The following is a 13,539-nucleotide window of genomic DNA, read 5'->3' on the forward strand; positions in this document are numbered from 1 at the left end:
GGATCTTACCTACCAGCTCCCTGAGTTTGCTAACATCTGCCTTTATTTTGCTGTTTTCCCTCCTACCATTCTTTAGAATCATGAAATCTATCATTTCATTATCACTTTCACCCAAGCTGTCTTCCACTTTCAAATTCTCAACCAGTTCCTCCCTATTTGTCAAATTCAAATCTAGAACAGCCTCTCCCCTGGTAGCTGTCTCCACCTTCTGAAATAAAAAATGGTCTCCAACACATTCCAAGAATTTATTGGATAATCTGTGCTCTGCTGTGTTATTTTCCAACAGATGTCTGGGTATCATAGACTATCAGGGTTGGAAGGGACCTCAGGAGGTCATCTAGTCCAACCCCCTGCTCAAAGCAGGACCAATTCCCAGCTGAATCATCCCAGCCAGGGCTTTGTCAACCCTGACCTTAAAAACCTCTAAGGAAGGAGATTCCACCACCTCCCTAGGTAACCCATTCCAGTGCTTCACCACCCTTCTAGTGAAAAACTTTTTCCTAATATCCAACCTAAACCTCCCCCACTGCAACTTGAGACCATTACTCCTTGTTCTGTCATCTGGTACCACTGAGAACAGTCTAGATCCATCCTCTTTGGAACCCCCTTTCAGGTAGTTGAAAGCAGCTATCAAATCCCCCCTCATTCTTCTCTTCTGCAGACTAAACAATCCCAGTTCCCTCAGCTTCTCCTCATAAGTTATGTGCTCCAGCCCCCTAATCATTTTTGTTTCCCTCCGCTGGACTCTTTCCAATTTTTCCACATCCTTCTTGTAGCGTGGGGCCCAAAACTGGACCCAATACTCCAGATGAGGCCTCCAAATGGCAGGTGTGTAAATAAAGCAGCAAAAGCTGATGCTCAAGGGAAACACGTTTGGGTATAATATAGTGAAAATAAAAAGTGCCAGACCTGAGAGCAGATTGTTTTCTCACAAAGCAAGGCGCAGTTAGGGAAATCATGTGGCTAATTACTTTGTATCTGGGTTTCCCGTTTAGGTCATCCCATCGCTTACTCATGGTTTACCTCCCTCATGCCCCTTTTTCTGATTGTTCAGCTGAGTCACGCAAGTAGGATATGGCCCCTAGGGTATAGGTATAGGAAAGGGAACTGCACAAGTGTAGAGGGAAGTAGGCAGAAGTCACAGATGGGGGCTAAGGAAACTGCCAAGTGTTTGATTCCCAAAATGACTTGGTAACAAATGGATATTTATGAATGGTTTTAACTATTGAATAAGCAGCAAAGAATCCTGTGGCACCTTATAGACTAACAGATGTTGAATGACTATTGAATGACACTCATGCATATAACTGCTCTAGACATAGTGTATGGACTTTTTTTTTTCATTTGCTATATCTGAATAATCAAAATAAGAGGCTATATTCTGCTCTCCGTTATACTGGTATAAATCCAGAGGAAGTGCATTGGGCCAGATCCTCAGCTGGAGCTATGCTGATTTATGCTGGCTGAGGAGCTGGTCCTCTGACGTTAGCCCAGTGGCTTTGTGAAGCTCTGTGATGGGATATCCACCTCACACAAGCCATGAGCAGGTTAATGTGGGCCAGAAAGGGCCAATTAATCTTAGATGGCCACCTAGAGGGAGCCAGGGCTTGATAGGGTCTAATGGCAGATGAAGCCCACCTGCGGGAGGAGCTAGATTAGGATTATGAGCCAGGAAGAAGCTATAGAGAGGGAGTTGTCAGTCACACTCTGGGAGCAGAATGGTGGTAAGGAAGGTATTTGAGGGGGAAACTGAGTCCTGGGCTCCTAGCCCTGAAACAAGGGTCAACGCAGAGAAGTTGTGGGGGAGAAAGCCTGAGAAGGCAGGTTAGGAAGAAGCCCATGGAAACAGCAGCTATGAGTGGGACTGGGCAGATCTTAGCTGCTGGTCATAAGGTCCCTGGGTCCTTCAGTGTAGAGGGAGGGCCTGGGTACTCCTACTAGCCACTGGGAAAATGGCATGGGACCTGGAGACGTGGGACAGAAGACCAACTGAGGCAGCATTTGGACAGTTTGTCTGAGGAAACAACATAGTGATGTGACTGGAGGGCTGAGTCACAAAGAGGGAGCACCCTTAGTCACAGAGAGGGCGAGGGAGTGGGACCACAGTGCCAACAACTGACGGAAAGCGATGCCAGCTAAGGCGAAACCTAATTTCCAGACCTGGTCACAAGGAGGCGCACCTGAGGCAAGTGGACCCCTTGACCAGCCCCCATTTAACAAAGAACTTAGTGTGTGTTTAACTGCAAGTAAATGCTAAAGTCCCATTGAAGTTGACTTATTGAACTCGGGCCTGAGGAGGAGGCTTTGGCCCAGTGCCTCCAGTGTGTGTGTGTTTTGAAAACGTGCCTTCCTGAAGGACTACATGGGATGGGAAAACTAAAAAAAAAATTTAAAAAAATCACAGTGCTTTTTTCAAAGCATGACGTACAAAAAAAAAATCTCCAAACTAAAACTTGGCTACTGTAGTAGAGCAACAAATGCTACTGCGGGCCTGATTCTTGGCCCAGATCCAGTGGTAGAAAGGGGACGAAAGGCTGGTTTGAACAGCCAGCTTGGTATCCCCCTGAACATCCCCAGGCCACCCTCTTCTGGACCCCAGGCATATGGTCCTTTCTAGGGTGAAGAGAGTGAGGAAGTGATTACCAGGTGCTGTGTGTGTTCCAGTAATCTTGGGCCAATGGAATGATTCTAACATGTACAAATTAGAGTGGCCTCAGGGCACTTCTGTAGTACAAATAATAGTCAGCAGTAATAGGTAATATTGTCTTTCTGTAGCTTTCAAGAAAATACTGTGGGCCAAGTCAATGGAGTTCCAAGAAGGATGAGTTTGACCATCTGTTGCCTTCATGTGGTGTCACAGCCTGTGGGCTGTGCATGTTCTGGAGACAAGTGAACAATTACAAAGTCCCTGAAGTGATGTTAAAGGCTCATTTGACTTAATTAAAAACAGAAACTGAATGGCTATAAATCATCCTCTATCCCTGTCCCTCATTAATTTTGTAGACCAGTGGCAACTTACCATGAGCATATTAAACCGGTTAGTGGAATTCCCAGTCCTAGGGCTGAACTTTTTGGACCACAGGATAGATTCTAGCCAGAACCCACTCAAAGTGACTTCAAAAGAAGCCTCCACAGTCAAGCCAGTAGCAAATATGCTAAGGCTTTCTCCAGCTTTGGAAAGAGTCCTTGTGAAACGCTAAGGAGCCAATCCTTGTCATCGGTGATACGGCTGGGACAACCACATGCATAGACAACAGGGAGCCGCTAGATTTAAGCCTTCTTTATTACATATTTGTACAAAATCACTTCAGTTCTAATTAGGGGAGGCTAAAATATCCACCTTGTTGCACTTCTCCAGACAGACAATTAGAGATGGGCCAATTGGTTTAAATATAAGAACCAACCTGGAACCGTCATTCAAAATTCAAACTTTTTTTTTGTCTTTTGGACATTTAAATAGGTGCCTTTGCACTTTCTTTTCCTTTCTCCTTGTCATGCACCTGCCACTCTGCATCTTGGTGCCTGTTGGGACTGGAATATAAATACTTGAGTTCCGTGAGAGTGGCTACTCTGGTAGAATTGCCGACCCTCTATCATGAAGCTGGAGGGGAGGGGGAAAACTTATTCTTGTGAGGTTTTCTGATAATATGGTCTGAACCACCTTATTTATTATCACCTGTTGTTCATCTGAAAGTAGGATGCTGCTGACCTCTTCATCCTAGGACTACTGCTTACCTCTGTTACATTTAGCTCTTCACCTACAATGACAGGCAACAGAGTGAACTCCAGCACATTAGTCCAATGTGGAGAGGTGGGATGCCCCCAAAGACTGCCTTATCTATCAGAGGATGCTCAAAGAGTGGTGTAGCTCACATCCTTCTTCCTGGTCAGTGGCCAAGTCCCCTCTAGCAGGCCAAGCGGTGGGAGACCTCAGCATAATTAGTCATAGACTTTAAGGCCAGAAGGGACCATTATCTAGTCTGACCTCCTGCACATTGCAGGCACAGAACCTCACCCACCCACTCCTGTAATAGACCCCTAACCCCTGGCTGCATTACTTAAGTCCTCAAATCATGATTTAAAGACTTCACATTACAGAGAATCCACCATTTACACTAGTTTAAATCTGCAAGTGACCCATGCCCCATGATTCACAGGAAGGCGAAAAACCGCCAGGGTCTCTGTCAATCTGACCTGGGAGAAAACTCCTTCCTGACCCCAAACATGGCACTCGGTTAGACCCTGAATATATGGCAAGACCCACCAGCCAGACACCTGAGAGAGAATTCTCTGTAGTAACTCAGAGCCCTCCCCATCTAGTGTCCCATCACCAGCCATTAGAGATATTTGCTTCTAGCAGTCGCAGATCAGCTACATGCCATTGTAGGCAATCTAATCACACCATCCGCTCCATAAATTTATCAAGCTCAGTCTTGAAGCCAGTTAGGATGGGGTTTTTTGCCCCCACTGCTCCCCTGGGAAGGCTGTTTCAGAACTTCACTCCTCTGATGGTTAGAAACCTTCATCTAATTTCAAGCCTAAACTTGCTGATGGCCAGTTTATATCCATTTATTCTGGGGTCCACATTGGCGCTTAACTTAAATAACTCCTCTCGCTCCCTGGCATTTATCCTTCTGATATGTTTATACAGAACAATCATATCTCCCTTCAGCCTTTTATTGGTAGTTAGACTAAAGCCAACCTCTTTGTGTCTGTTCTCATAAGATAGGTTTGCCATTCCTGAGATCATCCTAATAGCCCTTCTCTGTAGCTGTTCCAGTTTGAATTCATCTTTCTTAAACATGGCAGACCAGAACTGCACACAGTATTCCAGTGCTTGTATAATGGTAACAACACTTCCCTATCTCTACTGGAAATACCTCACCTGATGCATCCTAGAACTGCATTAGCCTTTTTTGTAGCCATATCACATTGGCAGCTCATAGTCATCCTGTGATCAACCAATACGCTCAGGTCTTTCTCCTCCTCTGTCACTTCCAACTGATATGTCTCCAGCTTATAGCAAAAATTCTTGTTGGTAGTCCCCAAATGCATGACCTGGCACTTTGCATTATTAAATTGCATCCCATTTCTATTACGCCAGTTTACAAGGTCCTCCAGCTCATCTTGTATGATATTCTGGTCCTCCTCATTGGCAATACCTCCCAACTCTGTGTCATCCACAAATTTGATTAGCACATTCCCACTTTTTGTGCCAAGGTCAGTAATAAAAATGTGAAATAAGATTGGTCCCAAAACTGATCCCTGAGGAACTTCACAAGTAACTTCTCTCCAGCCTGACTTTTCACCTTTCCGTCTGACCCATTGTAATCTCTCCTTTAACTGAATTCTTATCTGCCTTTCAATTATCATATTAAGCCCCATTTTCTCCAATTTAATAATTTCTCATGTGAGACTGTATCAAATGCCTTACTGAAATCCAAGTAGATTAGCTCTACTGCGTTTCTTTTGTCTAAAAAATCCGTTATCGTCTCAAAGAAGGAGATCAGGTTGGTCTGGCAAAACCGTGTTGTATGTATGTTATCCCAATTACCATTCACCTGCATGTCCTTAACTTCTTTCTCTTTCAAAAAATTGTTTCAAGACCTTGCATACAACTGATGTCAAACTAACAGGCCTGTAGTTTCCTGGATCAACTTTTTCCCCCTTTCTTAAAAATAGGTACTATACTAGCAATTCTTCAGTCAGATGGTACGACTCCCGAGTTTACACACTCACTTAAAAATCCTTGTTATTGGGCTTACAATTTCATGTGCCAGTTCCTTTAATCATGTTGGTTGGAGATTATCTGGGGCCCCCGATTTAGTCCCATTACACTGTTTGAATTTAACTTCCACCTCAGATGTGGTCATTAATTCTACCTCCATATTTTTGTTCCCATTAACCACCCTGCCAATACTTCTAAGCTCTTCATTAGCCTTATTAAAAACTGAGACAAAGTTTTAAAAACTGGGTGCTGGGCCATGCCTACATTATCTTTAATCTGTACCCCATCCTTGGTGCTTAGCGGTCCCACTTCTTCTTTCCTTGTCTTCTTTTTATTTCTTTTTATTTCTATTTATTTATTTGGTTGTAGAATCTTTTACTATTGGTTTTAATTACCTTTGCAAGGGCCAACTCTGCTTGGCATTTGGCAGTTCTCACTTTACTCCTACACTTTCTGACATCCAACAGGGACCTTGCCTTGCTGATCCCTCCCATCTTCCATTCCTTGCAGACTTTCTGCTTTCTCTTAATCATCTGTTTGAGATGCTTGCTCATCCAGTCTGGCCTGCAGTCCTTCCCTACAAATTTTTTCCTCTTGCTTGGGATGCAGGCTTCAGATAGTTTCTGCAACTTTGACTTAAAGTAATTCCAAGCCTCCCCCATATTCAGATCCTTGATTTCTTCAGTCCAGTCCACTTCCCTAACTACTTCCCATAATTTTTTAACATTAGCCCTTTTGAAATCAAGAACCCTAGTTGCAGACTTATTTTTGTTTATCCATCCATTTAGTTTAAACTGAATTAGCTCATGATCACTAGAACCAAAATTATCCTCTACAACCAGTTCTTCTGTGAGGTTCTCACTACTAACTAATACCAAATCTAAAATGGCATCACCTCTTTTTGGGTCGGTGACTGTTTGATGAAATCTGTCAGCTAGTCACATGCATCAACCAATGTATATTGACAAAAGCTGGTGACAAAGCAAATACCTCAGGATGGTTTGAAAATGGATTTCCCCTTGGGAAATGTGAATTTATTAACCCAGCTGAGGTAGAAATGGTCCTAAGCCACCATGTTTAGATCCAGCTCTGGGTCTGGCTTCACATCTCCAAAATTCCCAGGGTATTCAGAGCCAGGACATCAGTTCCGCTCTTTATGGAAGTGAGAGACAGCTGCAACATTTGGCTTCAGATCTGGATGTCCCCGAAGTTCAGGCTTATTTTGCTCTGGGATTTTGATTTGAGGCCATCTCTCACCTAAATCAAAGCAGATTTGACTGATCTCTCTAAGGTAAAGAGTGGGTGATGTCTGTTTATTTTACTGGTTACAACCTGTAGCTGTAACAATGGTAGGCATATGAGCAGCATGTACAGTAAAGTATCTCCCATTATTTACTAAAGTCTGGATACTTTCTAGATGCAGTGAAGGAGAGCTGGTGACTCCTAAGAGAAAATAATACACCCATGAAGTTTTGTTTTGTTGAAAAGATTACTATCTGCAGTCTCAGCCTCAGGAAACTAGGTGTTGACTGCATAAGAAAGGCCAAAAAAAAATGGATAAAATGGCATGGCCCAGGAAGGAAAGAAAGCACTTCAGGAAGGAAATTAAATAAATTCCATGAAAAGTTGTACTTTCAGACTTTGCTCAGACCTCATTGCCATGTGACAGCACCGGGCCCTGATCTTAAGCTCCAGTAGCACTGGCGCTGTCTAGTTTTGCAAAGAGCAGGTAAAATCCCAAAAGTGCGGATGCCCCTTTTGGATCTCAAGCCATTTCTCACTCACGAGTGAGCGATTGTTGGTAACGGTTGTTTCAAAAGTCATCACACACTGGATGTCAAGTATAGTGTAAATTACAGAGGGACCTGATGGCTTGGCCCATTTATTTCACTACTCACTTGAGTGAGGTGGCGAAATCTTTCCCTTAGTTAGCGTAGGAACAAGTTTGCAGAATGGCTGGTGAAGGGACAATACTTAACACTCAATACACTTCGTAGGGTTTTTTTCCCTAAAGGATATTATAAAGCAGTTGCCGGTGTTCACAAAGGCAGTAGAAGATGATAGCAATTATTCATGTTTATCAGAGCATATAAACCCCGGAGACCTATTCTCCCTCCAAAGGATGCAAGCTTAGTGGGCGTTTCTTGTATCCTGAGATGGGCTGAAACTGATCAAATTCTAGGCAGCCCCCCACAGCCCTTTCAGAACTTTTTGTACCAATTGATTAGTTTTCCTGCATTAAGCAACTTTTAATAAAAATGCAGCAGTCAGAGTGAAAGAGGAAGTTCAGAGGAGAGGATGAGGCTCAGGGAAAAGAAACAAGGCAAAGAGCCAGGGTTGGGAGATCCAGCCAAACCAGTTATAAATCCAAAAACATGTTTTATTTATTTTACTCCTCACAAACAATTAAAGTCAGCTATTTATTTTACAAATATGTTTCTGCTGTATTGAGTCATTTCGTTGGGGAGAAAAATAGGGTTGGGTTTCTTCAATGTTTTTATAATGAAATATCCAGATTTTTAAAAAAAAAATGAAAATCAAGAGATTTTTCAAACTACAAACTTCCTCTGGATTCCCTCTTTGATCATATAAACAGGTGCCCATATTGGGTGGCCTATGCAAACTTGCAGAGAAAGTTGTAATACCTGCCAAAGCATTAAATGTTGATTGCATTTTCACTGTAGTTACACAGGGAGACTGATACATTTTCCAGCTCCTGCACGTCACTTGTATCAGTGAGACATGCCTGTGTGCTTGCCAATGCACTGACCTTTTGCCTAGTTTATACAAAGAGACTGTTTGGCAGCAATTACTAATTTACTAAGCTGCATGCCGTTACAGTGTGGTGTACTTCGGGCAATACTGGCTATCTGCCCCAATGCCTAAATGTCATTGAATGTCATTGATCTTGGGAAGGGTTCTGGTAAATAGAAGATCGGTGCTCTTTATCTCTGAGCTACGAATGCAAAGCTGAGAATAAAACATTTGAGCCATGAGCTTTGGCTGTAAAATTAGAAGCCTGCAATGATGCCAGTTTACTAGATCTTAGTGTATAATCATAAGTAACAAAAGAAACAAGGAGCCATGTCAGAAACAGGGCCAAGAAATGTGCAGTGCAGTAAAAATGTGCAGCATGATGTTAAAAGTGCACTCTGCCGTTTTACAATTACACAAAGACCAACCAAGTTAGTGGAAAAATAAATAACAAAACCTTTGAAAAATCCCAATTCCATCACTCAAAATCATTGCGTATGTTCCTCCTACAGTGGCAAAACTCCCATTCACCTCATCGGGGCCAGCATTTCACCCAGTGGACCTTGTTTGTTGGGGATAAAATTCACTTCCTGGATCATAAGACACATTGTTCTCCAATTTACATGAGTATCTTCAGGAGGGGTTTGTACACGGTGTGGTCTTGTGCTTGTAGCCCACAGTGTATGTATAGTGACAAATTTTGCTTTTGGGTACAACAATGTACATTAACTTAATTCCAATAGAGCGAATGGAGTTACTCTGGGTTTATCTCACACCAATATCTGGCCCCCAATAATCATGCTACACAGTAATAATGATCATTAACTCAGTGGGTGGAAAAAGAAAGGAAGATCTCACTGTGTTCTAATAAATGGCCTGATGAACATCAGAAGGAAGCTACTGCCCCAGGAGACTTTTAAATGATGTGCTGTGCCATGCATGACGTATGCATGCCTCTGTCCATGCCCCAGTTTTCTGTCTTCATCACCTTCCTTTCTTTTGTGTCAGATGTTGACTGTGCTAACAATCAAGTCTACTTTGACCTATAGTCTTGTGCAAGGTCTGGTAACATCTGGACACAAAGTATCATCATGCTAGTTAAAATCAAATAATATTCTGAAATGCTAACATTGACAATTCAGCATGCAATTAATCAGTCAATACCAGATATTTGGACCGTGCAGTCTGTCTTACTGTAAAGTGACTTAATATCAAAACACAAGAACCCATTATCAACAAAGTTCTAGTGTTTTGCATGTTACGTTTTAAAAAATACAGTACACTGGTGAGTAATTTCCTCAAGCTATGACATCAAGTGGCTGTTTTTCCTAACACATTGTTTGTTTTGATGAGTAGCCTTTAGGTGGATATTCATGTATCAACTATTCTCTTCCTTTGTGAATTGTGGTTTTCTGCCCAGCAGTAAATCCAGTTTCCAGGGGTAATCGGGAAACCAACTCCTTCCAAACTACGCAAAAGATCTACTGCATTTCCTGCATCTTTTATGTCTTTAATGCTAGTGGTTGAGTAATCGTTGGAGACATCAGTGTCTTCCATAAAGAAATGTGCTGACAGTTGTTGCACAGAAGTTCATAAATTAACCTTTAAAAGAAAATCTTTTGTGAATGGTATGAGACTATAATGAAAATCATTTCTCCCAAGGCTCATTCTTTATAATAGCAGGATGCATGCTTCTATTTATGCATGTAATCATATTGTTTTCCAGCCACTCTATATGCTGTTCTCTCTGTCAGTGTTGCACATATAACTAATTCATTGTTTAGTGACAGATTTCATATATAGTATGGACTTTCTGATAACTTCTGTGTAAAAGAAAAATATCTCTGCAATAATCTAGCATGATCTGTAACTTTACTGGGTACAAGTGCCAGGGTGAAATTAGGGAAAAGCAAATGATAAAAGATGTATTGTTCTATTACTGTTAGCAAAGCAATGTATATTTAGGGTCGCACATGCCCCTGGTGAATGTTCAGAATGTCTCTTGACATCAAACACTGGCACTGGTTCTGAAGTCCTTTTGCTAACAAATTCCCAGTTACCTAAAAGGTAGTCACATGGAGCAACCGCAAGATTTAGCCCCACAGGGTTCTGGATGTGGACTGAGGGGAGATTATGCCTCCAGTTAATGATCCGCTGGAATTCTGCCATCCTCCAAAATATAAATATAGGAGCATTAATGCTGATGACTCTGGCTGTTTCCCTACCTAGATTAATTTGTATATTTCATGGCTGTCTTCTTGTCTAGGTATGTGGGTTTCTTTACATCAGGCTGTACTCATGAATGTGGAACAGATTCCAGGCTCATTTACACCAAAGTCAACCCAAAGTAACTCTTCTGAAGTCAGTGGAGTTACTCTGGATTTACACCAGTGTAACTGGGATCCAAATTTTCCCCAGAATAACCTTTGGGCTCCCCCCAAGCCCCAGATCAGGCAACTGCTGAGCTGACAGCCTCTTAGAAGCAATTAGCATTTCAATCATCTTTGCATTTCAGGAATTTATTTCCTTTAATATTGTTTAAGCTGTAAGATATGACAGGCGGTGCCTGGTGCATGGGATCATCTCATGCCTCAGGATTTTGAGAGGCTGTCAGGAGAAGCTGATAACCTCCCTCGTGACCTAAGAATGGCATTATCTCAACACAGCTCTGTTAATAAGGGACTGGCAGGGGTGGGGCACACATAGGGTGACCAGACAGCAACTGTGAAAAAACAGGACAGGGGGTGGTGGGTTATAGGTGCATGATACAGCGCAAGTAAATTCTCTGGGATATCAGAGGTTTCTATTTGAAAACAGTGTTTATGGATCTTGAGCTTCATTTCTGTTTCATTCAGCCACTAGAACACAGAGTGGCCAGCCCCTCTTCAGAAGTTAATATCTCCTTGTGTATAGGCCCGGGCCCCGACTGGGGGCTGGAGGCCTGAAGCTACCTTGCAATGGGTGCTGCTGGCTGCTGCTGCTGCCCCCCTGCCTCTGCCACAGCCCTGCCCCCCCCCCCCCCCCCCCCCCCCCCCCCTGCCTGCTGCCCCCCCCCAGAGCCTCCTGCATGCCACAAAACAGCTGAATTGGAGGGGCAGGGAGAGAGGGGGAGGCACTGGTCGGTGGGGCTGCTGGTGAGTGGGAGACGCTGGGAGCGGGGTGGGGGAGCTGATGGGCATCTGCTGACATATTACCGTGGCTCTTTGGCAATATACACTGGTAAATTCTGGCTCCTTCTCAGGCTCAGGTTGGCCACCCCTGCACTAGAAGAAGCACAATAGCCACACCCTGCGAGGTTAACATACTCCATAAGCTGAGCCGTCAGGCTTATTTTAGACTTTCTTGTGCGAGACCCACCATCAGAAACTGTGGGTCAAATTCTGGTCTCAGTTACACCAGTGTAAATCTGAAGTATCTCCACTCCAGTCCAATGAAGTTAGTGGTAAAAATGAGATCAGAATAGGCCAAACACATTTTGGTGGAAGCAGCTATCGGAGTCTTTGGTTCAAATTCAGAGGGGATATAACTAGTGCTGCAAGGTACAGGTGCAAGGCTCAGGAAAGACTAGTGAGTGGGAAAGCAGCAAATCTTTTATCAATTTGGCATTCGGTGGGTATTGCGGAAATAAAACCCCGACAGGACAGGGGTATGTACAATGAGGCAACCCTTCCCCGCCCACTAATTTACATGCGGCTGTTGTTTTCCCTGATACACCACACCTTCCAGCCCTGTATATAAATCACATTCAGTTTGCACACCCATTGCATGTCAGATTGGTGGACATTTCATCCCTTTACCACTTACACCCATTCTCCACCCTGTTTACACCCTTGACCTGATCCTTAGCAAAGGTCTAAATCAGCACAGCCTCACTGGCTTCAATGCAGGTTGAAGTTCTGGTCTCCTGTGTGTAATTTACCCACCATTTAGGTCACAGATGGGCTTGATGTTCTTCTTACACTGAGGTCAGTGGGTCTGAATCTTTCACCCCAGGTTGACTTAAATGAGAATTACTTTCTGGAAGGATGGGGAAGGCTCAATGGCGTTACATGCAAACTCCTAGTGTAAATGCAATAGGATCAGGCCGTGTGAATTTGCCCTGTGCTGCTTTAACTCAGGGTTATGGATTTTTTGTTTGAAAAGCTTTTGGAGTAGATCAAAACAGCATGTCATAGCCCTGTAAAGATGGTCACATGCTGACTGCATCAAGCTCTCGTGATACACCAACGTGGCCAAGATGCAAAAATAGGCCTTCAAAATGACTAAGAACAAAAGAGCTGCAAGTTATGCCAAAGTGGTGGGAATTTGAACTGTGTGAAATCATGGACTTCCCATCCCATAAAATTTGCCTTCTTGCCAAATTCTATTGTTTGCTTGTTTGTTTGCTTGTTGTGCATCATAACCAAGTTCACGTTTTGCAAACATTTCCATTCTGAAACCATTTTCCCTTCAGAATGGCTCAAGTTTTGCTCGGAGTTGTGATCGCTGTCACGTGACTAGGTCTCAAAGGTCCTGATCCAGTAAAGCACTTGTGCAACTTTAACTCTGTAAACAGGCCTCTTCACTTCAATGGAACGAATTAAATGTTTACAGTTAAGCACATGCTTAAGTGCTTTGCTGGCTCAGAGCCAAAATCTGGCCAATTTCTGCAAGTAAAATGCCCACATAGCCCCAATTTCAACATTATAATGGCATGTAAACATATGTATAAATTGTAAGCCATTTCCTCATTTGAAGTATGGGAAGTAATAGTGATTTGTGAAGGGACACAGAGGACTTGAACTTGAATGATGAGAGTCAGTCACAGAAACGGAACACAGTAAACACATTAAATATTTAGTCCATTCCCTTTCCAGTGCAGGATTAATCTCTACTGTATATTCTCAAGTGCTTTGTTCAAGCAAGTGGGCTTTCTCCATTTCCCTATGAAGACCAACCCATGCCCAACAGAGTTTACTGGGAGGAAAACAGGGGGTTGACATGGTACACAGGGGTGTGTTCAACTGCACAGGAAGAAGCAGCCCTGAAAACGCTGGGAACACAATAGAGGTTTTTTT

The sequence above is a fragment of the Mauremys reevesii genome, linkage group 10 (assembly GCF_016161935.1).
Source record: "Mauremys reevesii isolate NIE-2019 linkage group 10, ASM1616193v1, whole genome shotgun sequence".
Classification (NCBI taxonomy): domain Eukaryota; kingdom Metazoa; phylum Chordata; order Testudines; family Geoemydidae; genus Mauremys; species Mauremys reevesii.